The 26,807-nt window shown below is 44.8% G+C and overlaps 8 non-coding genes across 8 annotated transcripts; all 8 read right to left on the reverse strand.

Moving 5' to 3' along the window:
• Positions 1-957: 957 nt before the first annotated feature.
• Positions 958-1,041, reverse strand: trnai-gau (transfer RNA isoleucine (anticodon GAU)). The gene has a single exon. It is a non-coding gene; the product is annotated as a tRNA-Ile (tRNA).
• A 14,811-nt stretch (positions 1,042-15,852) lies between these two features.
• Positions 15,853-15,935, reverse strand: trnal-cag (transfer RNA leucine (anticodon CAG)). Its single transcript has one exon. It is a non-coding gene; the product is annotated as a tRNA-Leu (tRNA).
• A 685-nt stretch (positions 15,936-16,620) lies between these two features.
• Positions 16,621-16,694, reverse strand: trnav-cac (transfer RNA valine (anticodon CAC)). Its single transcript has one exon. It is a non-coding gene; the product is annotated as a tRNA-Val (tRNA).
• Positions 16,695-17,261: 567 nt separating this feature from the next.
• On the reverse strand, positions 17,262-17,333 carry trnaw-cca (transfer RNA tryptophan (anticodon CCA)). The gene has a single exon. It is a non-coding gene; the product is annotated as a tRNA-Trp (tRNA).
• Positions 17,334-20,259: 2,926 nt separating this feature from the next.
• trnal-cag (transfer RNA leucine (anticodon CAG)) lies at positions 20,260-20,342 on the reverse strand. The gene has a single exon. It is a non-coding gene; the product is annotated as a tRNA-Leu (tRNA).
• Positions 20,343-21,027: 685 nt separating this feature from the next.
• On the reverse strand, positions 21,028-21,100 carry trnav-cac (transfer RNA valine (anticodon CAC)). The gene has a single exon. It is a non-coding gene; the product is annotated as a tRNA-Val (tRNA).
• Positions 21,101-24,671: 3,571 nt separating this feature from the next.
• On the reverse strand, positions 24,672-24,754 carry trnal-cag (transfer RNA leucine (anticodon CAG)). The gene has a single exon. It is a non-coding gene; the product is annotated as a tRNA-Leu (tRNA).
• A 685-nt stretch (positions 24,755-25,439) lies between these two features.
• Positions 25,440-25,512, reverse strand: trnav-cac (transfer RNA valine (anticodon CAC)). The gene has a single exon. It is a non-coding gene; the product is annotated as a tRNA-Val (tRNA).
• Positions 25,513-26,807: the final 1,295 nt, after the last annotated feature.

The following is a 26,807-nucleotide window of genomic DNA, read 5'->3' on the forward strand; positions in this document are numbered from 1 at the left end:
TCTAACAGGACTAGACACAGGAAGAATGATCCCGATGGTGCGGGAATCCAGAACCAGCGGTCACAGTCTAAGGATAAGGGGTAAGCCACTATAGGGCTGAGATGAGGAGGAATTTCTTCACCCAGAGAGTGGTGAACCCTGTTGAATTCTGTACCACAGAAGGCAGTTGAGGCCAATTCATTAAATATATTCAAGAAGGAGTTAGATATATTTCTTAAGGCTAAAGAGATATGGGGAGAAAGCAGGGACAGGGTACTGAATGTGGATGATCAGCCATGATCTCATTAAATGGCGGAGCAGGCTCGAGGGGCTGAATGGCCTACTTCTCACAGAAACCCCACCGTGCAGATAGAGGCCATTTCGGCCCATCAAGCCTGCACCGACACATATCCCACCCGATCCCCGCACCCCTACAACAACACATATCCCACCCTATCCCTGTAACCCCACATATTTAATCCCCCTAACACTAAGGGTCAATTTATCATAGCTAGTAAACCTGACCCGCACATCTTTGGACGGTGGGAGGGAACTCAGAGCACCCGGAGAAAACCCACGCAAACAGTCCAAAGATGTGCGGGTTAGGTTGATTGGCTATGGTAAATTGACCCTTTGTGTTAGGGGGATTAACTACATGGGGTTGCGGGGATAGGGTGGGATATGCGTTGGTGCCGGCTCGAGGGGCCGAAATGGCCTTACATTTGCACTGTGGGATTTCTGTGATTCTGCAAACTCCGCACAGACAGTTGCCCGAGGCCGGATTCTGAACCCGGAGTCTTTAGCTCTGTGAGGCAACAGTGCTAACCACTACGCCACCGTGCTACTCCTCCTCGTATCTTCTCTGTTTCTGTGAATGGAGCAGGTGAACTGCTGAATCCCACTTTTAAGGGATATCCCAAAGTGCTTGACAGTGGTGTGAAAATAAATGAGTTCCGCTTGGTAATTAAAAGTAAAGACTGTCAGAAGTGGGATTTGAACCCACGCCTCCAGAGAAGACTGCGACTATCAACGCAGCGCCTTAGACCGCTCGGCCATCCTGGCTTGCTCCATTAATTTCTGCATCTCATCACTTCCACATGAAGAACGTTTCCGTCCGGGTGCTTGTTCAATGCTGTTGAAGGCTCAGTGACCGGGATATCATCTCCCCCGGGGTTTTCCTGAGCTTGTGCTCGGTGTATGGGGAGGTTTGTCCCGGTTCCCTGGTATCTTGCAGCTCCAGGGATGGGTAATAACAATCTGAGCTCTGGTGCTGGGAAAGAGCGAATAATTAATGGATTTGATTCCGGGCCTGAAATGCGGCTTAGATCTGTTGGTGTTAACCGAGGCCGGGGCTGCGAGATATTTCATTTTGTTCACGTTTAATCAGAGGAATATCCGCAGAGAGGAGCTGAAAAGGACCAACAAGTGTAAAAACACAAGAAAAAAGATAAGAAATATCAGCAATTGTGATCAACTCTTTAATGTGTGTTCTGGTAGTTTAGTGGTTTAATTGTTTTAATCACCATTCATTAACTGATAGCATTGTATTGTAGAATAAAAGAAATGCTCACAGTAATGGACAGTCGAAAGTTGAATAATTTAACTTTAATAATTTGCGAAAGTTTATTCATTTATGAAGATTTATACCTATCAGAATTTACGCACTGTGTATTTTAGGAGTCTGTTTTAAATTGTTCGTTGCTTCTGACCCGAAACCTGTTAAAATTATTTCAGAGAAAAAAATAAACTGAAACAAAATGTTTGCGCCCGGGCTCGAAACGGAGACTTTTCGCGTGTGAAGTAAACGTGATAACCGCTAAACTACGGAAACCTCTGCTTAGCAAAGTATCCAGAAAGCACTGTCCAGAGAGAAGGTGTAATACAGACTCGCTCTTTCTGCAATAATTTCCTTTCACTGGCATTTCTCTGACCGAACTGCACAAGTTAAAATGTTCCTTTCAAACTCACTAAACTCCCGAACTTCCTTCCCCCAGAATCTTCTGAATCTGATGCCTCTAGTTTTCCCACTCAACTAATGTCCCTTTGCAATTTTCTGCTGCCATCCACATTACTTACTCTGCCACTAACTTAGTGTCGTTAAACTTGGTAATATATGCCTATAGAAGACTTTTGGATTACCTTTTATGTTAGCTGCCATTCTTGATTGATTGCAACCCGCCCGGCCTGTACTGGACCCACCTCCCCCGGAACTGGCAACAATGCCACAGGAATCTCATCCCTCTTTCTACCTGTGTCGTTGGTATCCATATGGACCACGACCTCTGGCTCTTCACCTCCAGCTCAGAATATTCTGCAGCCAATCAGTGACATCCTTCACCCTGGCACCAGGGAGGCAACATTACCATCCTGGAGTCATGTCTGTCCTCCTCTTCTGTCTAACGGTCACCCATTCACTCTTTGCCTGCATACTCCTTAGCTGTGTGGTGACCACCTCCTGAAACGTGCTTGTTGTGTCCGTGTGTTAATGGAGACACGGAATGCTGGAGTTGGTTTCACAGGTGTTTACTGAACAAAGTCTGGAGGTGAACTAACAGATACAAGACACTGTACAGGCTTATATAGCCCGAGTGGCCATTACCGGCATTACAGTACACAGGGGCACTTAAAGGCACATACACCACAATTCCTCCCCTTTTAGACAACCAGTACATAACATTTTAAGTAATCATTAATTAACATGTTACAGGAACAAGAATCTACACATTTGCTGCAGTAAATCAATTATAAGTCAGTCTCTCTGGAGGCTTCCTGACTCGGTCCGGATAACGCCTCGGTGGTGTAGTAGTTTTTGGTGGTGTAGTAGGTTCTTTTGGCAAGGTCGATTCGGCTTGAATGCCAGTGTCGGGTTCATCTGGTTCCAGTATCACCGGATCGGAGGTAGATACTATGGGTATCTCTGCTTCATCATTAGGCATATAGAGTTGTGGTGTAGGTTGTCCCTTTTCGGATGACTCTATGATCTGGTCAGCATGGTGCCTTATTGTGCTTTCCCCACTGTCCATGGTATACATCAGCGGTCCTAGTCCTGTGCAAATAGTTCCAGGCTGACATTTCACGGTACGGTAGTCCCGGGCCAAAACTTGTTGACCTATCTGGAAGGTTCTAGTTGGCCTTACATTCATGCCTTGAAATTGCCGGTTCTCCATGACCCTTCTGATGTTTGGCTTGATCAAATCCAGCCGGCATCTTAGGCTTCTATTGAAGAACATCATGGCGGGAGTTTGGTTTGTAACCACATGTGTTGCATTCCTGTATGCAAACAAGAAGTTATCTACCTTATGCTGTAGATTTATGTTTTCATTACCCATGGCCTTTATGGCCTTCTTGAAGGTCTGGACAAACCTTTCTGCCAATCCATTGGTGGCGGGATGGTATGGGGCGGACGTGTAGTGCTTAACCCCATTGTTTTTTAAGAACATCCTGAATTCTTCGGACACAAATTGCGGTCCATTATCAGAACAGATGTGTTCAGGCAGCCCATTCCTTGCAAATATGGTCCTTAATACTGTGATGGTTTTATCCATGGTGGTGGAGGACATTTTTATTACCAAGGCCACTTGGAGTGTGCATCAACTGCGATTAAGAACATTGAGTCCATAAATGGACCAGCAAAGTCGATGTGTACCCTTTGCCATGGAGATGAAGGCCACTCCCATGGATGTAGAGGGGCTTGTGGTGGGGCGTTTTGGACCTTCTGGCATCCTAGCCAGCTCTTGGTCATTTCTTCGATGTCTCCATCGATACCTGGCCACCACACAAACGCTCTGGCTAGGTTCTTCATTTTCACTCCACCCAGATGCCCCTCGTGAAGCTCCTTTAGCACTTTATCCTGGAGTTTGGGTGGAATCACCACTCTGGATCCACACATCAAGGTTCCTCGGCACACTGACAGCTGTTATCTTCTTTGCGAGAATGCTGGCAACAGTGGTTCGCCATGTGCTGGCCATCCCTTCACCGTTAAATCGTACACTCGTGAGAGAGTCGGGTCATTTCTCGTTTCCTTTTCAATGGCAGAATTTGTTACTGGTAGACATTCCACTATGGTTGAGTGGAACATCTCCACTGGGTCCACTGTAGGTGCCTCTTCTACCGTTGGCAATGGTAGGCGCGATAAACCGTCAGCATTCCCATGCTGTTTTGATCCTTTGTATTCTATGTCATATTGGTGTGGCCCTAGGAAAAGGGACCACCTCTGTAGCCTTTGCGCTGTCATAATGGGAACACCCTTTTTAGGGTTGAATATGGAGACGAGGGGTTGATGGTCAGTCAACAAGGTAAATTTTTGTCCGTGTAGGTAATGGTTGAATTTCTTCACTCCCCATACCAGGCTGAGTGCTTCCCTGTCGATCTGGGCATAGTTACGCTCAGCTGAGTTCAATGAGCATGACGCAAAAGCTATCGGCCGCTCCGAGCCATCAGGGAATCTATGCGATAATACCACTCTTACGCCGTAAGGGGATGCATCGCACGCCAGTCTGATTGGCAGTGATGGGTTGTAATGAGCCAAAACTTCCTTGGACATGATCAAGCCTTTGCATTTATGGAAGGCACATTTACAGTCTTCGCTCCATTTCCAAATAACTCCCGTTTGTAGCAGTTCGTTAAGAGGGTGCAGAAGAGCTGACAAGTTCGGTAAAAATTTATGATAGTAATTTATCAATCCCAGGAACGACCTTAATTGTGAGACATTTTCAGGTGCTGGGGCTTTTATGACCGCTTCAATTTTTTCAGGTGACTTATGCAACCCTTCCTCGTTAATTATGTGGCCACAATATCATATTAGTTTCTGGAAAAATTCGCACTTGGGGCGATTTGCTCGTAGGCCCCGTTCTTTTAGCCTAGTGAGCACCTGCTCCAAATTGGCAAGGAGCTCGTTGTCGTTTTCTCCTGTTACAAGGATGTCGTCTAGGTAGCATTGAGTCCCCGGAATCCCTTGGAGGATTTGCTCCATAGCTCTTTGCCAGATAGCTGGAGCTGATGCTGCTCCGGAAACCAGTCGATTGTACTGGTACAGGCCTTTGTGTGCATTTATCGTGAGATACTTTTTAGAGGCCTTTTCAACCTCCATCTGTAGATATGCTTGTGCCAAGTCAATTTTGGTGAAACGTTTCCCTCCGGATAGTGAGGCGAATATATCTTCTATCCTCGGAAGAGGATACTGTACCATGTGAAGGACCGGGTTTTCAGTCACCTTGAAGTCCCCACAGATGCAAATTTTTCTCTGTTCTTCAGATTTATCATTATTCAACGTTTTCTTCATGACCGGGACGATGGGTGTTGCCCACTCGCTCCAATCTATCTTGGATAATACGCCTGCCTTTTCCAAATTCTCCAGCTCTGCCTCGACTGCTGGACGAATTGCGTATGGCACCGGCCTTGCCTTAAAAATTGGGAATTGCCGCATCTTCCACTTTTATTGAGGAAGTGATGCCTTTCAAGGTTCCTAGTTCCTGTTGAAACACTTCCTTGGCGTTGGCCAAGATGTCTTTTAATCGTTCAGGTATGACGTCATCATCATTTTTTTTCTTACTGGTCACCGTCAGTGCCTGAATGGAGTGCCAGTCTAAACGCATCTTCCTGATCCATTCACGTCCCAACAGCGGTGGACCACCATCTTGCAGAACGTATAAATACAACTTCTGTATTTCCTTGCCGTTGTATACAACAAGCACCCTTATTTTCCCTTTGGGGTATACTTTCTGCCCCGTATATGTTTTCAAGATAATGGATGTGTCTTTCAAAGGTATATGCGGAAATAGCCACTCGTAATCCCGTCGACTTATGACGGTCAGAGCCGATCCTGTATCTAGCTCCATTTTAACTGGGGACCCCGCTATCGTGAGGGTAACCCAAATGGTCTGGTAATCTTCTTTGGCAATTACATTATGTAATTTGAGACAGCTTAGTCTCTTGTTTCCGGAATCGCTATCACTCTTCTGGTCTTCGGAGCTACTGTCCGTCATCATTTGTACCTTTCTGTACTTTTCCTTATTGATTTTTTTCCTGTCCGTGGATTTTTTGTTTCCAGATCAACATACACGTGCAATGTGTCCAATCTTTCCGCATTGCCTGCATGCTTTGTCCTTGAACCAGCAGTCCCTCTGGTCATGGGTGGATCTGCCACAGCGATAACATCTCTCGAAAGCCTGTGTCATTTCATGGGTGCTGCAGTCCTGTGGCTTTTGCTGTATCTCTGCAGCTCCTCCTGCTGCTGCTTCGTATGATACAACCACACTGAAAGCCTTGTCCAGTGTCAAATTTTCTCAGAAAGTAGCCTTTTCTGTGGTCCTTCACTTAGGAGACCGGAGACGAATTTGTCTCGAAGAGAATCTGCCAGTCCTGCCCCGAATTGGCAGTGCTTTGACAGCTTCCTTAATTCGGTGAGGTAATCAGCGTTACTTTCATTCTTGTGCAGATTCCTCCTGAAGAACTTGAATCGTTCTGCTATCAGCAGCAGTGTTGGGTTTAAGTGCTCCTGTAGGGTATCAACAATCTCCTTAAAATTGTTGTCCTTCGGTTTGGCTGGAGTGATTAAGTTTTGTAACAGCCCGTATGTCCTTGCGCCCATTAGATTTAGAAGTATTGATGTCTTTTTATCATCCTCTATTTCATTTGCTGTGCAATATACCTCCACTCTTTCCACATATGTGGTCCAATCCTATATATTGCTTTCGAAATCAGTAATATTGCCAGTCTTAGGCATCCTGAAAAAAAATGGCGCCTCCCGCGCTTTCCTTTCTTCCCCGCAGAAAAAAAATTTCACCTCCCGCGCTTTCCCGCCGCTGCCGCTTCTGACAACACTGTTCTCCGCGGTTTTTATTTACATAGGTATATTTAATAGGTGGAGACTCCTTCCCACCGGACTCTCTGGGACTTTTCCCTCCCTCTGCTTGGTCCGAACGGCGACCTGCTTTGAAGCGCCGGCCGTCTCCTGAGTGCTCCACCCTCTGTCTCCATTTGCCTCCGCCTTCGCTGCTCGGCCCCGCTGCAGAGCCAGCCAATGGAGCCCCAGCCCGCGGCCCAGGAAGGATTATTGCAGTACCTGCCACCAGCTCGGCTAGCTGGTGAAACCACAGTTTTTTTTCTTTTTTTCTTTCTTGTTTTTCTTCGACTTTCGTCTGAGGAATCGATCTCCTTGAAGTGCCGCCGAATTGCAGGTACGTCCGTTTCCAATTCGTCGCCACTGTTGTAGCTATGTGTTAATGGAGACACGGAATGCAGGAGTTGGTTTCACAGGTATTTACTGAACAAAGTCTGGAGGTGAACTAACAGATACAAGACACTATACAGGCTTATATAGCCCGAGTGGCCATTACCGGCATTACAGTACACAGGGGCTCTTAAAGGCACATACACCACAGTGCTGTTCCCGTAGCTCTCAGCCTCGCGGATGCACCGCAGTGACGCCAGCTGCTGCTCAAGTTCCAAAACCCAGAGCTCGAGCTCCTCCAGCTGATGACACTTCCTGCGCAGGTGGTTGTCCAGGACACGGGAAGCACCTGGATTTCCCACATGGCACAGGATGCACATTCCATGGCACTGAGCTGCCCTGCCATGCCTTTATTTGTTTGACTCTTAACTAACTTTACAGAAAATTAAGACTAAGGTGTACCTAATTAAATTTATTAATGTAATATATTATTAACAGTTACTGATTTAACACTGTATTACATTTTTGCTAACAGTATCTTCTGCGAAACCTTATCAGATGCCTGCTAGAAGTCATCATATTAAATCTAGATAATCCCTCCCCTTGATTCAGTTTCAGTTTTCCTCGTTTCTCTGGTGGATTATCCTCTACTATGAAGACCGATGCAAAGTAATTATTAAGCATGCCTATCGTGTTCTTATTTCCAATTACAGTAACACATGGCTCTGTCTTTAAGGGGCCCATATTCTCCTTCACCTCCCTCTTTACCATAATATACTTGTAAAAACTTTTCACAGGGATATTCTCGTATTCCCTTCCTACAAAGTTCTTTAAATCCCATTGCTGTCCAAAGACACTTGGGTGGTCTATGTACATAGATGATTAAAATATCATGAACAGGTACAGAATATAATCAAAATGTTTAATGGAATGCTGGCCTTTATATCTAGAAAACTAGACTACAAGGGGGTAGAAGTTATGCTGCAGCTATACAAACCCCTGATTAGGCCTCAGTTGGAGTATTGTATTCAGTTCTGGGCAGAGATGTTGGATGGCTGTGTTCCCAGGATGGGTTAACTACTATATCCTGTAAGATAAGGTTGCCCCATGTTCTCATGCCATTTTGCTCAGTTTTCTGTGTTTTGCTGGGCTTGAAACATCTATTAAGTAAATATTTAATTGATTTATATATACACACGTGTATATGACACATATCCACTTTGAATTGACTTCTGACGAGAGGCAGTACTAATTAGATTAGAATTCCTTGACATGTTGAGGAACTATAAACTGCTTGATTTAGTTCTCGTACCCGGGCACAAAGTCTGGAATATGCAAGAATGATTATATCGTGGCGGAGCCACCAAAGGACTCAGAGCGGTTGTACATAATTCCTTTAACAGCAATGTAGTTACTGTCTGTGCCTGTACCTTTAATTACACTGTTTGACTGTGCAATGTCCAGTTACCTTTACAGCGCGGTTTCAACGTGATGATGTAATGCCGTTAGTCACGTGATTGCCCAATGGCGCGAAGATCACGATGACGTCATGACGTCAGCCTTAAGGCCAGGGGATGGAGCCTTCAAGGAAAGTAGACCTGTATTTGATGTATTCCAGCAGTTTCTAGTTAAAACCTGTTTTGTTCAATTAAAGTTCATTGTTTTAATTACCTGATTCGAACTCAGTCTTTTCGATAGGAACCTCCGTTCCTACAATATCCAAATACTCTCAATGTCCCCACCTGCACTTTATTAATGTTGAAATGTATCAAATTACTCTATCACTCATTCCATATATTTATCGATTCAATAAAATGTAATAAAAACATTATATCTGCGTCAGTTCCTTACTACAAAACTTCCTCTCACTTTTTTTTCACACTTCTGTGCCAACTTTTCTGTAATAAATTGGTCTGTCCATAATAATAATGGCAACTCTTTATGTCACCACTTGGTGCCGCTGCAGCAGCACAGGTTTACCTGCCCCAACTTCTCAGTGTGCACCAGTCTCCGGTTCGACCCACTGTAGCTACCTTGCATATTACCCAAACCACAATGTGGGGACTTTAAAACGGGGTCCCAATGACGTCTGGAAGCCCTACACCAATTAACCCCAAATCCCTAACCCTGTTACATAAGTTACATAAGAATCAGGAGCATTAATAGGACATTTAAAAATAAGAACAAAAGAAACAGGAGCAGGAGTAGGCCATTCGGCCCTTCGAGCCTGCTCTGCCATTCAATGAGATCATGGCTGATCTTCTACCTCAATTCCATTCACCAGCCTTATCATCATATCCCTTGATGCCCTTACTAGTCAGAAATCTATCGACTTCTGTTTTGAATATACCCAATGACTGAGCCTCCACTGCCCTCTGAGGTTGGGAATTCCAAAGATTCACAAGCCTCTGAGTGAAGAAACGTCTCCTCACCTCAGTCTCAAATGGCCGGCCCCTTATCCTGAGACTCTGTCCCCTAGTTCTAGACTCTCCAGCCAGGGGAAACAACCTCGCAGCTTCTACCCTTTCAAGCCCTCCAAGAAAATTTTACCTTTCAATTAGAACACCTCTCGTTCTTCTGAACTCCAGAGAATGTAGGCCCAATCTACTCAATCTCTCCTGATAGGACAACCCTATCATCATTGAAATCAATCAGGTTTGATTCCCAGTCAGGGAATTCAGTTCTGACAAAGACAATTGAAGTCTGTGAGACTCTTAATAATTGTGTTAATCAACCGACAAAGAATTGTGTTTCACACTGAAGGAAATGCTAACATGTTTGCCGGGTGACAGTCAAACTTTAATAACTTTTTTAAAGAATCAGAGATTTATTACAGAAGCCGACTTTTTAATAGAATCAGAGATTTACCACAGAAGCCGACTATACAACCCAGCGTTTCCGTAGTGTACTGGTTATCACGTTCGATTAACACGTGATAATAGTCCCCAGTTCGAAACCGAGTGCAAACATTTTGTAAACCATGTTCATTTAAATAATCGAAAAAATGGAACAATTCGCATTTCTAATGCAATGTAACAAAGTCCTGTTACATTTGTGTTTCTCTGTACAGTTCTGCACTCACTCAGAATACTACAGTGTCGCTCGCTCACTCCCGTTTCCAGCTCTGACCGTGCAGACAGCCCCTCTCAAAGCTGCACATTCCGGCTGCTTTCAGTTGAATTGTGAAAGATTATTCAAGGATCCTGCAGCTTTAACTCGGTTCACAACAGCAGATCTAAGCCGCGTTTCTGCAAACTACGAACCATGTTTTCCAGAATTCCAAGGTGTATAAGGAACTCAACCATTAAAATCCCTTTCATTAACCACAGGAGTTCAGGCAATTTTCTATGATTCTATAAAATGTTATTAAAGTTTGTCTGTCATCCGGTATACATGTTAGCAATTCCTGCAGTGCGCAACAAAATGTTGTGGGTTGATTAATGATAATAGAAACAATTATGAAGTGTCTCACAGACTTCAATGATCCCTTAATACCGTTGGTTAACTAAAATCTATCAATCGCAGGTTAAAATGAGCAATTCATGTTGCATCTTTGAAAGAGCTATCCAATCAGTCCCACTCCGCTGCTCTTCCCCCATAGCCCTGCTGACACTCCTGCCAGTGGAAACTGTTTCCCCCATAATTTTGATCACCTCTATTAAATCTCCCCTGACCAGTGATTAATGGAGTTCAACGCGGGCAAGTGTCAGATCATCCACTTGGGGCCGAGCAAAGATCAGTCAGTGTGTGGTCTGAAAACATCATGTGAGAGAATAGGTTTTTTTTCTGTGAAATAGCCGGTCCCGTTAAATTTAACAAATGTTGCCCCAGATCGCTGCTCTCTCAAGCAATGAACATTTTAAACCATTCTCATAAAATGCAATGTGTAAAATGAGATATGGGTTAACAGTTCAGGAGATGCAAAGAGCAAAATAAATGAATGAAGTTTCGACTGTCCCTCAGTAACCATATTATCATGTCTTTCATTCTGCAAAATAAAGTTACCGGTTAATTAATGGTGATTAAAGCAGTTCTTATTTATTCACATTAGATGCATGTAATTAATTTAATAAAGTTACATCGCATTCATGAATAAAAAACGGTGATATCAAAATTTCTTCCCTAACCGCGAATCGAACCCATCTCGCAGCGCTGATAGGAATAAGTTATTGAATCATTTAATGATGCCCTCGAAAAATGTCACACAACTAAATTAAAATCACTGCTGTAATGTGTTTCGGTGTTGAAGAAGGGGATTGAAAATGACAATAATAAGCCCAGATTGCGCCCTCGGTGAGACAGAGTTCGAACTTACAAAACAGTTGGTGCTGTGAAGTAACCGCTGATCGAAAGCTGACACCGGTTAAAGAACGAGAAACCGCTCAATATAAAGGATGAGCTCACAAACACCAGGCGCAGGGCAGTCTGGGCAACGAGAAGCCCCTCCTTTCTTATTCAGTGACATGAACGGGAGTCAGACGCCACAAACTTTAATTAAAAGCACAAATACGAGGAACACTTACTTCCAAATCTTCACTGTTAAAATTATATCACTTTATTCCAATTCGAGCTGCGTAGAAGCTGAAAATCAGCACCATGCGGTTTGATGTTCACTGCTGATTCTATTTTCCTGTGCAATATGACAAATGCTGTCCCAGATTCCTGGTGTCATCAGCAATGAACACTTTAACCCAGACTCCTAAAGCACAGTATGTAAAATGAGATATGGGTAACAGTTAACATGCAAAGCACAAATAAAGTGATTGAAGTATCGACTCTCGCTCAGTTGTCATTTCTTTCATTGTGCAAAATAATTTTATCGGTTAATTAATTATGCTTTTCCGTGAAAGCAACATAAAAGTTGAACAAAAATCATTCTCCCAACACGGGGCTCGAACCCACGACCCTACAATTAAGAGTCCCGACCGACTGAGCTAGCCGGGCTGGAGAAGCTGATACATTCTTGTCTTTGATTGCAGCCAGGCGCCTAGTGGCTCGGCCCCAGGCTAAACCACGAACCAGGTTCTCCTTAATTCCAAGGTGTGTAAGGAAATCAAGCATCAAAAGCCCTTTCATTAACCACAGGGATTCAGGCAATTTTCTGATCGCAAAGCGCTTTCTCACCTTGTCAATATCTCTCGTCTGTTTGCCGGTGTTTCCCGATTCTGCCTGTCTCTCTGGCTCTGTTTATTCCATGTGAACACCTGCAGGTTGATTTTGAGCGAATACCTGTGCTTGTGTCTTGTCACATTAAATACATGAGGAATTGTGGCGCTTCTCTCCCTGACACTGGGGAAAGAGTGAGACAGTCTTTGGAGCAAGTGTCTGGTTATTGTGAAACGGCAAAGAAAACAATAATTCTGGAATTACCCGGAAAAACAGTGACCCCGACGTGATTTGAACACGCAGCCTTCTGATGTGGAATCAAACGCGCAACCGTTGCGCGCCACGAGGACCTACAGAATAAACCGCGCTGCTTTTATATACACACGTTCCACAAACACTGTTTCATTCCTCCTGCCTTCTCCTGATTCCTCAGTGTCATGCACAGAAGCGCCTGATGCCCTCATTTCACAGAAATCACAGAAACGCCACAGAGCAGATAGAGGCAATTTCGGCCCATCGAACCTGCACCGACACATATCCCACCCAATCCCCGTAACCCCACGTATTTAATCCCCCGAACACGAAGGATCAATTTATGATAGCCAATCAACCCAACCCGCACATCTTTGGACTGTGGGAGAAAACCGGAGCCCCCGGAGAAAACCCACGCAAACACGGGGAAAATGTGCAAACAGACAGTCGCCCGAGGCCGAATTCGAACCCGGGACCCTTGCGCTGATGAGGCAACAGTTCGAACCACTATGCCACCGTAACTATGCACCGTAACTATACCAGCGTAACAAGCAAACACAGGTATTCCTTCAAAATCAACCCGCAGGTGGCCACAGACACAATAAACAGAGCCAGAGAGAAAGACAGAATCGGGAATCTCCGGGAAATAGACAAGAGATATTGACAAGGACTAAAGCGCTTTGCGATCAGAAAATTGCCTGAACCCCTGTGGTTAATGAAAGGGATTTTGCTGCTTGAGTTCCTTATACGCCTTGGGCTTCTGGAGAACTTGTTTCGTAGTTTGCAGAAACGCGGCTCAGACATGCTGTTGTGACCGGGCCGGAGCCACCAGGTACCTGACTGCAATCAGCGACAATGAAATGTAGTTCCAACTGGCACGGCTAGCTCAACCGATAGAGCGGTGAGACTCTTAATTTCCGGGTCGGGGGTTCGCGCCCCTCGTTGGGCGGTATTTACATTGTTAAACTTTTATGTTGCTTTCAAAGCGTCATTAATTGAGCGATAACCTTGTTTTGCACAATGAAATAAATGCGAACTGAGAAAATACTGCAGATGCTGGAAATCTGAATTGAAACAGAAAATGCTGGAGATACTCAGCAGGTCAGGCAGCTTCTGCGAAGAGACAAACAGAGTTAACGTTTCAGGTCGATAACCTTTCGTCAGAACTGGAAGAAAGAGGTAATTGAACAGATTTTTAAGCAAGTGTAGGGGATTCTATGAGATCATGGCTGATCTCCTGCCTCAATTCCATTCACCGGCCCTATCGCCATATCCCTTGATGCCCTTACCAGTCAGAAATCTTGCGACTTCTGTTTTGAACATACCCAATGACTGAGCCTCCACAGCCCTCTGGAGTAGAGAATTCAAAATATTCACCACCCTCTGTGTGCAGAAATTTCTTCTCCTCTCAGTCCTGAATGGCCTAACCTTTATCCTGAGGCTGTGGCCCCTGGTTCTAGACTGCCCAGCCAAGGGAAACTTTCTCCCAGCATCCAACCGATCAAACCCTGTAATAATTTTGCATGCTTAATGAGATCCCCTCTCATTCTTCCGAATTCAAGAGACTGCAGTCCTAGTTTACTCAATCTCTTCTCATACGAGGTCAGTGACAGTCTTGCAAATGGTGACTTGATATTCGGTAGTGGGGTCATGGTCCAGGTGGAGGTAGGAGGACGTGTTGGAGAGTTGGCGTACAGCTTCTGCTAGGTAGCGGTCGGTTCACCAAACAGCAACAGCACCACCCTTGTCAGCAGGTTTTGTGCTTTGCATGTTAACTGTTAACTGTTACCCATATCTCATTTTACACAATATATGGGCTACTCCAGCTCCTAATTCGTTTGTTCTTAGTTGTTATTTCCTCACAGGAGAGCAATCTCGCCCCTGGACAAGCAGAAGGAGCAAGTTCCAACCAAATGGTTCCGCAAACGTGATAACAGCTACACTGTGGAACCGTCTCCACTTTCAGTACCAGGTCAGATGGAAATGTTAAAATTTTTTGAGGATGTAACTGGTAGAATAGATAAGGGAGAACCAGTGGATGTGGTGTATTTGGACTTTCAGAAGGCTTTCGATAAGGTCCCACATAAGAGATTGGTGTGCAAAGTTAAAGCACATGGGATCGGGGGTGAGGTATTGACTTGGATAGAGAACTGGTTGGCAGACAGGAAGCAAAGAGTATGTCTAAACGGGTATTTTTCCAAGTGGCAGGCAGTTACTCGTGGGGTAGGGCAGGGATAAGTGCTAGGACCCCAGCTACTCACAATATATATTAATGATCTAGAAGGTTGAACTTGATATAATAACTTCAAGTTTGCAGACGACACAAAGCTGGGTGGGCATGTGTGCTGTGAGGAGGATGCAGAGAAACTCCAGTATGATATGGACAGGTTAGGTGATTTAGCAGAAGCATGGCAGATGCAGTATAATGTGGATAAATGTGAGGTTATCAACTTTAGTGGCAAAAGCAGGAAGACAGCTTATTATCAGAATGTCAATAGATTGGGAAAAGGGGAACTGCAATGAGACCTGGGTGTCCGTGTACACCAATCGCTGAAGGTACGCATGCAGGTGCAGCAGGTGGTTAAGAAGGCAAATGTTGGCCTTTATAGTGAGAGGTTTCGAGTACAGGAGCAAGGATGTCTTGCTGCAGTTGTACAAGGCCTTGGTGAGACCATACCTTGAGTATTGTGTGCAGCTTTGGTCACCTTATCTGAGGAAGGATGTTCTTTCCATGGAGGGAGTGCAGCGAAGATTCACCAGACTGATACATGGGATGGCAGGAATGACGTATGAAGACAGATTGAGATGATTTGGCTTATATTCGCTAGAGTTTAGAAGAACGAGAGGGGATCTCATTGAAACTTACAAAATTCTAACAGGACTAGACACACTAGATGCAGGAAGAATGATCCCGATGGTGCGGGAATCCAGAACCAGCGGTCACAGTCTAAGGATAAGGGGTAAGCCACTTAGGGCTGAGATGAGGAGGAATTTCTTCACCCAGAGAGTGGTGAACCTGTTGAATTCTGTACCACAGAAGGCAGTTGAGGCCAATTCATTAAATATATTCAAGAAGGAGTCAGATATATTTCTTAAGGCTAAAGAGATAACGGGATATGGGGAGAAAGCAGGGACAGGGTACTGAATGTGGATGATCAGCCATGATCTCATTAAATGGCGGAGCAGGCTCGACGGGCCGAATGGCCTACTCCTGCTCCTATCTTCTATGTTTCTATGTGAATTGAGCAGGTGAACTGCTGAATCCCACTTTTAAGGGATGTCCCAAAGTGCTTGACAGTGGTGAGAGAATAAATGAGTTCCGCTTGGTAATTAAAAGTAAAGACTGTCAGAAGTGGGATTCGAACCCACGCCTCTAGAGGAGACTGCGACCTGAACGCAACGCCTTAGACCGCTCGGCCATCCTGACTTGCTCCATTAATTTCTGCATCTCATCACTTCCACATGAAGAACGTTTCCGTCCGGGTGCTTGTTCAATGCTGTTGAAGGCTCAGTGACCGGGATATCATCTCCCCCGGGGTTTTCCTGAGGTTGTGCTCGGTGTATGGGGAGGTTTGTCCCGGGTCCCTATTATCTTGCAGCTCCAGGGATGGGCAGTATCAATCTGAGCTCTGGAGCTGGGGAGAAGCGAATAATTAATGGGTTTGTTTTCGGGCCTGAAATGCGGCTTAGATCTGTTGGTGTTAACCGAGGCCGGGGCTGCGAGATATTTCAGTTTGTTCACGTTTAATCAGAGGAATATCCGCAGTCAGGAGCTGAAAAGGACCAAGAGCTGAAAAAACACCAGAAAAAAGATAAGAAATATCAGCAATTGTGATCAACTCTTTAATGTGTGTTCTGGTAGTTTAGTGGTTTAATTGTTTTAATCAACATTCATTAACCGAAAGCGTTGTTTTGCAGAATGAAATAAATGCTCACAGTAAGGGACAGTCGAAAGTTGAGTAATTTAACTTTAATAATTTGTGAAAGTTTATTCATTGACGAAGATTTATACCCTATCAGAATTTACGCACTGTGTATTTTAGGAGTCTGCTTTAAATTGTTCATTGCTTCTGACACAAGAAACCTGTTAAATTTATTTCACAGAAAGATAATGTTTCCGCCCGGGCTCAGAACTGGGGACCTTTCGCGTGTGAGGCGAACGTGATAACCGCTGCACTACGGAAACCTCTGCTGAATTGAGCATCGAGAAAGCACTGTTCAGACAGAAGGGACACTACAGAATCGCTCTTTCTGCAATGATTTCCTTTCACTGGCATTTCTCTGACCGAACTGCACAAGTCAAAAATGTTCCTTTCAAACTCATTAAACTGTCGAATTTCCTTCCCTCTGGTTTAACCCAGGCGTTTAACTTGTTCTGCAAACCATGAACCAGGTTCACCTGAATTCCAAGGTGTGTAAGGAAATCAAGCTTCAAAAGCCCTTTCATTAACCACAGGGATTCAGGCAATTTTCTGATCGCAAAGCGCTTTCTCACCTTGTCAATATCTCTCGTCTATTTGCCGGTGTTTCCCGATTCTGCCTGTCTCTCTGGCTCTGTTTATTCTGTGTGACCACCTGCAGGTTGATTTTGAGCGAATACCTGTGCTTGTGTTTTGTCACATTAAATAAATGAGGAATTGTGGCGCTTCTCTCCCTGACACTGGGGAAAGAGTGAGACAGTCTTTGGAGCAAGTGTCTGGTTATTGTGAAACGGCAAAGAAAACAATAATTCTGGAATTTCCCGGAAAAACAGTGACCCCGACGTGATTTGAACACGCAGCCTTCTGATCTGGAGTCGGACGCGCTACCGTTGGGCCACGAGGTCCTACAATCGAAACCGCGCTGTTTTTATATACACACGTTCCACAAACACTGTTTCATTCCTCCTGCCTTCTCCTGATTCCTCAGTGTCATGCACAGAGGCGCCTGATGCCCTCATTTGTTTAACGTAACAAGCAGACACAAACACAGGTATTCCTTCAAAATCAACACGCAGGTGGCCACAGACACAATAAACAGAGCCAGAGAGAAAGACAGAATCGGGAATCTCCGGGAAATAGACAAGATATATTGACAAGGACTAAAGCGTTTTGCGATCAGAAAATTGCCTGAACCCCTGTGGTTAATGAAAGGGATTATTGCTGCTTGAGTTCCTTATACGCCTTGGGCTTCTGGAGAACTTGTTTCGTAGTTTGCAGAAATGCGGCTCAAACATGCTGTTGTGACCGGGCCGGAGCCACCAGGTACCTGACTGCAATCAGCGACAATGAAATGCCGTTTCAACAGGCGCGGCCAGCTCAGTCGGTAGAACATGAGACTCTTAATCTCAGGGTCGTGGGTTCGAGCTCCCACGTTGGGCGGTATTTATTTTGTTAAACTTTTATGTTGCTTTCAAAGCGTCATTAATTGAGCGATAACCTTGTTTTGCACAATGAAAGAAATGCGAACTGAGAAAATACTGCAGAAGCTGGAAATCTGAATTGAAACAGAAAATGCTGGAGATACTCAGCAGGTCAGGCAGCGTCTGCGAAGAGAGAAACAGAGTTAACGTTTCAGGTCGATAAGCTTTCGTCAGAACTGGAAAAAAGAGGTAATGGAACAGATTTTTAAGCAACTGTAGGGGATTCTATGAGATCATGGCTGATCTCCTGCCTCAATTCCATTCACCGGCCCTATTGCCATATCTCTTGATGCCCTTACCAGTCAGAAATCTACCGACTTCTGTTTTGAACATACGCAATGACTGAGCCTCCACAGCCCTCTGGGGTAGAGAATTCCAAAGATTCACCACCCTCTGTGTGAAGAAATTTCTTCTCCTCTCAGTCCTGAATGGCCTAACCTTTATCCTGAGGCTGTGGCCCCTGGTTCTAGACTTCCCAGCCAAGGGAAACATTCTCCCAGCATCCAACCGATCAAAGCCTGTAATAATTTTGCATGCTTAATGAGATCCCCTCTCATTCTTCCGAATTCAAGAGACTGCAGTCCTAGTTTACTCAATCTCTTCTCATACGAGGTCAGTGACAGTCTTGCAAATGGTGACTTGATATTCGGTAGTGGGGTCATGGTCCAGGTGGAGGTAGGAGGAGGTGTTGGAGAGTTGGCGTACAGCTTCTGCTAGGTCGGTTCACCAAACAGCAACAGCACCACCCTTGTCAGCAGGTTTTGTGCTTTGCATGTTAACTGTTAACTGTTACCCATATCTCATTTTACACAATATATGGGCTACTCCAGCTCCTAATTTGTTTGTTCTTAGTTGTTATTTCCTCACACAGGAGAGGAATCTCGCCCCTGGACAAGCAGAAGGAGCAAGTTCCAACCAAATGGTTCCGCAAACGTGATAACAGCTACACTGTGGAACCGTCTCCACTTTCAGTACCAGGTCAGATGGAAATGTTAAAATTTTTTGAGGATGTAACTGGTAGAATAGATAAGGGAGAACCAATGGATGTGGTGTATTTGGACTTTCAGAAGGCTTTCGATAAGGTCCCACATAAGAGATTGGTGTGCAATGTTAAAGCACATGGGATCGGGGGTAAGGTACTGACTTGGATAGAGAACTGGTTGGCAGACAGGAAGCAAAGAGTATGTCTAAACGGGTATTTTTCCAAGTGGCAGGCAGTCACTCGTGGGGTAGGGCAGGGATAAGTGCTAGGACCCCAGCTACTCACAATATATATTAATGATCTAGAAGGTTGAACTAGATATAATAACTCCAAGTTTGCAGACGACACAAAGCTGGGTGGGCATGTGTGCTGTGAGGAGGATGCAGAGAAACTCCAGTATGATATGGACAGGTTAGGTGATTTAGCAGAAGCATGGCAGATGCAGTATAATGTGGATAAATGTGAGGTTATCAACTTTGGTGGCAAAAACAGGAAGACAGCTTATTATCAGAATATCAATAGATTGGGAAAAGGGGAACTGCAATGAGACCTGGGTGTCCGTGTACACCAATCGCCGAAGGTAAGCATGCAGGTGCAGCAGGTGGTTAAGAAGGCAAATGTTGGCCTTTATAGTGAGAGGTTTCGAGTACAGGAGCAAGGATGTCTTGCTGCAGTTGTACAAGGCCTTGGTGAGACCATACCTTGAGTATTGTGTGCAGCTTTGGTCACCTTATCTGAGGAAGGATGTTCTTGCCATGGAGGGAGTGCAGCGAAGATTCAGCAGACTGATACATGGGATGGCAGGAATGACGTATGAAGACAGATTGAGATGATTTGGCTTATATTCGCTAGAGTTTAGAAGAACGAGAGGGGATCTCATTGAAACTTACAAAATTCTAACAGGACTAGACACACTAGATGCAGGAAGAATGATCCCGATGGTGCGGGAATCCAGAACCAGCGGTCACAGTCTAAGGATAAGGGGTAAGCCACTTAGGGCTGAGAAGAGGAGGAATTTCTTCACCCAGAGAGTGGTGAACCTGTTGAATTCTGTACCACAGAAGGCAGTTGAGGCCAATTCATTAAATATATTCAAGAAGGAGTTAGATATATTTCTTAAGGCTAAAGAGATAACGGGATATGGGGAGAAAGCAGGGACAGGGTACTGAATGTGGATGATCAGCCATGATCTCATTAAATGGCGGAGCAGGCTCGACGGGCCGAATGGCCTACTCCTGCTCCAATCTTCTATGTTTCTATGTGAATGGAGCAGGTGAACTGCTGAATCCCACTTTTAAGGGATGTCCCAAAGTGCTTGACAGTGGTGTGAAAATAAATGAGTTCCGCTTGGTAATTCAAAGTAAAGACTGTCAGAAGTGGGATTCGAACCCACGCCTCCAGAGGAGACTGCGACCTGAACGCAGCGCCTTAGACCGCTCGGCCATCCTGACTTGCTCCGTTAATTTCTGCATCTCATCACTTCCACATGAAGAACGTTTCCGTCCGGGTGCTTGTTCAATGCTGTTGAAGGCTCAGTGACCGGGATATCATCTCCCCCGGGGTTTTCCTGAGCTTGTGCTCGGTGTATGGGGAGGTTTGTCCCGGGTCCCTATTATCTTGCAGCTCCAGGGATGGGCAGTATCAATCTGAGCTCTGGAGCTGGGGAGAAGCGAATAATTAATGGGTTTGTTTTCGGGCCTGAAATGCGGCTTAGATCTGTTGGTATTAACCGAGGCCGGGGCTGCGAGATATTTCAGTTTGTTCACGTTTAATCAGAGGAATATCCGCAATCAGGAGCTGAAAAGGACCAAGAGCTGAAAAAACACCAGAAAAAAGATAAGAAATATCAGCAATTGTGATCAACTCTTTAATGTGTGTTCTGGTAGTTTAGTGGTTTAATTGTTTTAATCAACATTCATTAACCGAAAGCGTTGTTTTGCAGAATGAAATAAATGCTCACAGTAAGGGACAGTCGAAAGTTGAGTAATTTAACTTTAATAATTTGTGAAAGTTTATTCATTGACGAAGATTTATACCCTATCAGAATTTACGCACTGTGTATTTTAGGAGTCTGCTTTAAATTGTTCGTTGCTTCTGACACAAGAAACCTGTTAAATTTATTTCACAGAAAAATAATGTTTCCGCCCGGGCTCGAACCGGGGACCTTTCGCGTGTGAGGCGATCGTGATAACCGCTACACTACGGAAATCTCTGCTGAATTGAGCATCGAGAAAGCACTGTTCAGACAGAAGGGACACTACAGAATCGCTCTTTCTGCAATGATTTCCTTTCACTGGCATTTCTCTGACCGAACTGCACAAGTCAAAAATGTTCCTTTCAAACTCATTAAACTGTCGAATTTCCTTCCCTCTGGTTTAACCCAGGCGTTTAACTTGTTCTGCAAACCATGAACCAGGTTCACCTGAATTCCAAGGTGTGTAAGGAAATCAAGCTTCAAAAGCCCTTTCATTAACCACAGGGATTCAGGCAATTTTCTGATCGCAAAGCGCTTTCTCACCTTGTCAATATCTCTCGTCTATTTGCCGGTGTTTCCCGATTCTGCCTGTCTCTCTGGCTCTGTTTATTCTGTGTGACCACCTGCAGGTTGATTTTGAGCGAATACCTGTGCTTGTGTTTTGTCACATTAAATAAATGAGGAATTGTGGCGCTTCTCTCCCTGACACTGGGCAAAGAGTGTGACAGTCTTTGGAGCAAGTGTCTGGTTATTGTGAAACGGCAAAGAAAACAATAATTCTGGAATTACCCGGAAAAACAGTGACCCCGACGTGATTTGAACACGCAGCCTTCTGATCTAGAGTCAGACGCGCTACCGTTGCGCCACGAGGTCCTACAATCGAAACCGCGCTGTTTTTATATACACACGTTCCACAAACACTGTTTCATTCCTCCTGCCTTCTCCTGATTCCTCAGTGTCATGCACAGAGGCGCCTGATGCCCTCATTTGTTTAACGTAACAAGCAGACACAAACACAGGTATTCCTTCAAAATCAACCCGCAGGTGGCCACAGACACAATAAACAGAGCCAGAGAGAAAGACAGAATCGGGAATCTCTGGGAAATAGACAAGATATATTGACAAGGACTAAAGCGTTTTGCGATCAGAAAATTGCCTGAACCCCTGTGGTTAATGAAAGGGATTATTGCTGCTTGAGTTCCTTATACGCCTTGGGCTTCTGGAGAACTTGTTTCGTAGTTTGCAGAAATGCGGCTCAAACATGCTGTTGTGACCGGGCCGGTGCCACCAGGTACCTGACTGCAATCAGCGACAATGAAATGCAGTTTTAACAGGCGCGGCTAGCTCAGTCGGTCGAACATGAGACTTTTAATCTCAGGGTCGTGGGTTCGAGCTCCCACGTTGAGCGGTATTTATTTTGTTAAACTTTTATGTTGCTTTCAACGCGTCATTAATTGAGCGATAACCTTGTTTTGCACAATGAAATAAATGCGAACTGAGAAAATACTGCAGAAGCTGGAAATCTGAATTGAAACAGAAAATGCTGGAGATACTCAGCAGGTCAGGCAGCTTCTGCGAAGAGAGAAACAGAGTTAACGTTTCAGGTCGATAACCTTTCGTCAGAACTGGAAAAAAGAGGTAATGGAACAGATTTTTAAGCAACTGTAGGGGATTCTATGAGATCATGGCTGATCTCCTGCCTCAATTCCATTCACCGGCCCTATTGCCATATCTCTTGATGCCCTTACCAGTCAGAAATCTACCGACTTCTGTTTTGAACATACGCAATGACTGAGCCTCCACAGCCCTCTGGGGTAGAGAATTCCAAAGATTCACCACCCTCTGTGTGAAGAAATTTCTTCTCCTCTCAGTCCTGAATGGCCTAACCTTTACCCTGAGGCTGTGGCCCCTGGTTCTAGACTTCCCAGCCAAGGGAAACATTCTCCCAGCATCCAACCGATCAAACCCTGTAATAATTTTGCATGCTTAATGAGATCCCCTCTCATTCTTCCGAATTCAAGAGACTGCAGTCCGAGTTTACTCAATCTCTTCTCATACGAGGTCAGTGACAGTCTTGCAAATGGTGACTTGATATTCGGTAGTGGGGTCATGGTCCAGGTGGAGGTCGGAGGAGGTGTTGGAGAGTTGGCGTACAGCTTCTGCTAGGTAGCGGTCGGTTCACCAAACAGCAACAGCACCACCCTTGTCAGCAGGTTTTGTGCTTTGCATGTTAACTGTTAACTGTTACCCATATCTCATTTTACACAATATATGGGCTACTCCAGCTCCTAATTCGTTTGTTCTTAGTTGTTATTTCCTCACACAGGAGAGCAATCTCGCCTCTGGACAAGCAGAAGGAGCAAGTTCCAACCAAATGGTTCCGCAAACGTGATAACAGCTACACTGTGGAACCGTCTCCACTTTCAGTACCAGGTCAGATGGAAATGTTAAAATTTTTTGAGGATGTAACTGGTACAATAGATAAGGGAGAACCAGTGGATGTGGTGTATTTGGATTTTCAGAAGGCTGTCGATAAGGTCCCACATAAGAGATTGGTGTGCAAAGTTAAAGCACATGGGATCGGGGGTAAGGTACTGACTTGGATAGAGAACTGGTTGGCAGACAGGAAGCAAAGAGTATGTCTAAACGGGTATTTTTCCAAGTGGCAGGCAGTTACTCGTGGGGTAGGGCAGGGATAAGTGCTAGGACCCCAGCTACTCACAATATATATTAATGATCTAGAAGGTTGAACTTGATATAATAACTCCAAGTTTGCAGACGACACAAAGCTGGGTGGGCATGTGTGCTGTGAGGAGGATGCAGAGAAACTCCAGTATGATATGGACAGGTTAGGTGATTTAGCAGAAGCATGGCAGATGCAGTATAATGTGGATAAATGTGAGGTTATCAACTTTGGTGGCAAAAACAGGAAGACAGCTTATTATCAGAATGTCAATAGATTGGGAAAAGGGGAACTGCAATGAGGCCTGGGTGTCCGTGTACACCAATCGCTGAAGGTAAGCATGCAGGTGCAGCAGGTGGTTAAGAAGGCAAATGTCGGCCTTTATAGTGAGAGGTTTCGAGTACAGGAGCAAGGATGTCTTGCTGCAGTTGTACAAGGCCTTGGTGAGACCATACCTTGAGTATTGTGTGCAGCTTTGGTCACCTTATCTGAGGAAGGATGTTCTTGCCATGGAGGGAGTGCAGCGAAGATTCACCAGACTGATACATGGGATGGCAGGAATGACGTATGAAGACAGATTGAGATGATTTGGCTTATATTCGCTAGAGTTTAGAAGAACGAGAGGGGATCTCATTGAAACTTACAAAATTCTAACAGGACTAGACACACTAGATGCAGGAAGAATGATCCCGATGGTGCGGGAATCCAGAACCAGCGGTCACAGTCTAAGGATAAGGGGTAAGCCACTTAGGGCTGAGATGAGGAGGAATTTCTTCACCCAGAGAGTGGTGAACCTGTTGAATTCTGTACCACAGAAGGCAGTTGAGGCCAATTCATTAAATATATTCAAGAAGGAGTTAGATATATTTCTTAAGGCTAAAGAGATAACGGGATATGGGGAGAAAGCAGGGACAGGGTACTGAATGTGGATGATCAGCCATGATCTCATTAAATGGCGGAGCAGGCTCGAGGGGCCGAATGGCCTACTCCTGCTCCAATCTTCTATGTTTCTATGTGAATGGAGCAGGTGAACTGCTGAATCCCACTTTTAAGGGATGTCCCAAAGTGCTTGACAGTGGTGTGAAAATAAATGAGTTCTGCTTGGTAATTCAAAGTAAAGACTGTCAGAAGTGGGATTCGAACCCACGCCTCCAGAGGAGACTGCGACCTGAACGCAGCGCCTTAGACCGCTCGGCCATCCTGACTTGCTCCGTTAATTTCTGCATCTCATCACTTCCACATGAAGAACGTTTCCGTCCGGGTGCTTGTTCAATGCTGTTGAAGGCTCAGTGACCGGGATATCATCTCCCCCGGGGTTTTCCTGAGCTTGTGCTCGGTGTATGGGGAGGTTTGTCCCGGGTCCCTATTATCTTGCAGCTCCAGGGATGGGCAGTATCAATCTGAGCTCTGGAGCTGGGGAGAAGCGAATAATTAATGGGTTTGTTTTCGGGCCTGAAATGCGGCTTAGATCTGTTGGTATTAACCGAGGCCGGGGCTGCGAGATATTTCAGTTTGTTCACGTTTAATCAGAGGAATATCCGCAATCAGGAGCTGAAAAGGACCAAGAGCTGAAAAAACACCAGAAAAAAGATAAGAAATATCAGCAATTGTGATCAACTCTTTAATGTGTGTTCTGGTAGTTTAGTGGTTTAATTGTTTTAATCAACATTCATTAACCGAAAGCGTTGTTTTGCAGAATGAAATAAATGCTCACAGTAAGGGACAGTCGAAAGTTGAGTAATTTAACTTTAATAATTTGTGAAAGTTTATTCATTGACGAAGATTTATACCCTATCAGAATTTACGCACTGTGTATTTTAGGAGTCTGCTTTAAATTGTTCGTTGCTTCTGACACAAGAAACCTGTTAAATTTATTTCACAGAAAAATAATGTTTCCGCCCGGGCTCGAACCGGGGACCTTTCGCGTGTGAGGCGATCGTGATAACCGCTACACTACGGAAATCTCTGCTGAATTGAGCATCGAGAAAGCACTGTTCAGACAGAAGGGACACTACAGAATCGCTCTTTCTGCAATGATTTCCTTTCACTGGCATTTCTCTGACCGAACTGCACAAGTCAAAAATGTTCCTTTCAAACTCATTAAACTGTCGAATTTCCTTCCCTCTGGTTTAACCCAGGCGTTTAACTTGTTCTGCAAACCATGAACCAGGTTCACCTGAATTCCAAGGTGTGTAAGGAAATCAAGCTTCAAAAGCCCTTTCATTAACCACAGGGATTCAGGCAATTTTCTGATCGCAAAGCGCTTTCTCACCTTGTCAATATCTCTCGTCTATTTGCCGGTGTTTCCCGATTCTGCCTGTCTCTCTGGCTCTGTTTATTCTGTGTGACCACCTGCAGGTTGATTTTGAGCGAATACCTGTGCTTGTGTTTTGTCACATTAAATAAATGAGGAATTGTGGCGCTTCTCTCCCTGACACTGGGCAAAGAGTGTGACAGTCTTTGGAGCAAGTGTCTGGTTATTGTGAAACGGCAAAGAAAACAATAATTCTGGAATTACCCGGAAAAACAGTGACCCCGACGTGATTTGAACACGCAGCCTTCTGATCTAGAGTCAGACGCGCTACCGTTGCGCCACGAGGTCCTACAATCGAAACCGCGCTGTTTTTATATACACACGTTCCACAAACACTGTTTCATTCCTCCTGCCTTCTCCTGATTCCTCAGTGTCATGCACAGAGGCGCCTGATGCCCTCATTTGTTTAACGTAACAAGCAGACACAAACACAGGTATTCCTTCAAAATCAACCCGCAGGTGGCCACAGACACAATAAACAGAGCCAGAGAGAAAGACAGAATCGGGAATCTCTGGGAAATAGACAAGATATATTGACAAGGACTAAAGCGTTTTGCGATCAGAAAATTGCCTGAACCCCTGTGGTTAATGAAAGGGATTATTGCTGCTTGAGTTCCTTATACGCCTTGGGCTTCTGGAGAACTTGTTTCGTAGTTTGCAGAAATGCGGCTCAAACATGCTGTTGTGACCGGGCCGGTGCCACCAGGTACCTGACTGCAATCAGCGACAATGAAATGCAGTTTTAACAGGCGCGGCTAGCTCAGTCGGTCGAACATGAGACTTTTAATCTCAGGGTCGTGGGTTCGAGCTCCCACGTTGAGCGGTATTTATTTTGTTAAACTTTTATGTTGCTTTCAACGCGTCATTAATTGAGCGATAACCTTGTTTTGCACAATGAAATAAATGCGAACTGAGAAAATACTGCAGAAGCTGGAAATCTGAAT

The sequence above is a fragment of the Somniosus microcephalus genome, unplaced genomic scaffold, assembly GCF_052327205.1.
Source record: "Somniosus microcephalus isolate GS21.2 unplaced genomic scaffold, FLI_Smic_1.0 unresolved_chr4, whole genome shotgun sequence".
NCBI classification, from domain to species: domain Eukaryota; kingdom Metazoa; phylum Chordata; class Chondrichthyes; order Squaliformes; family Somniosidae; genus Somniosus; species Somniosus microcephalus.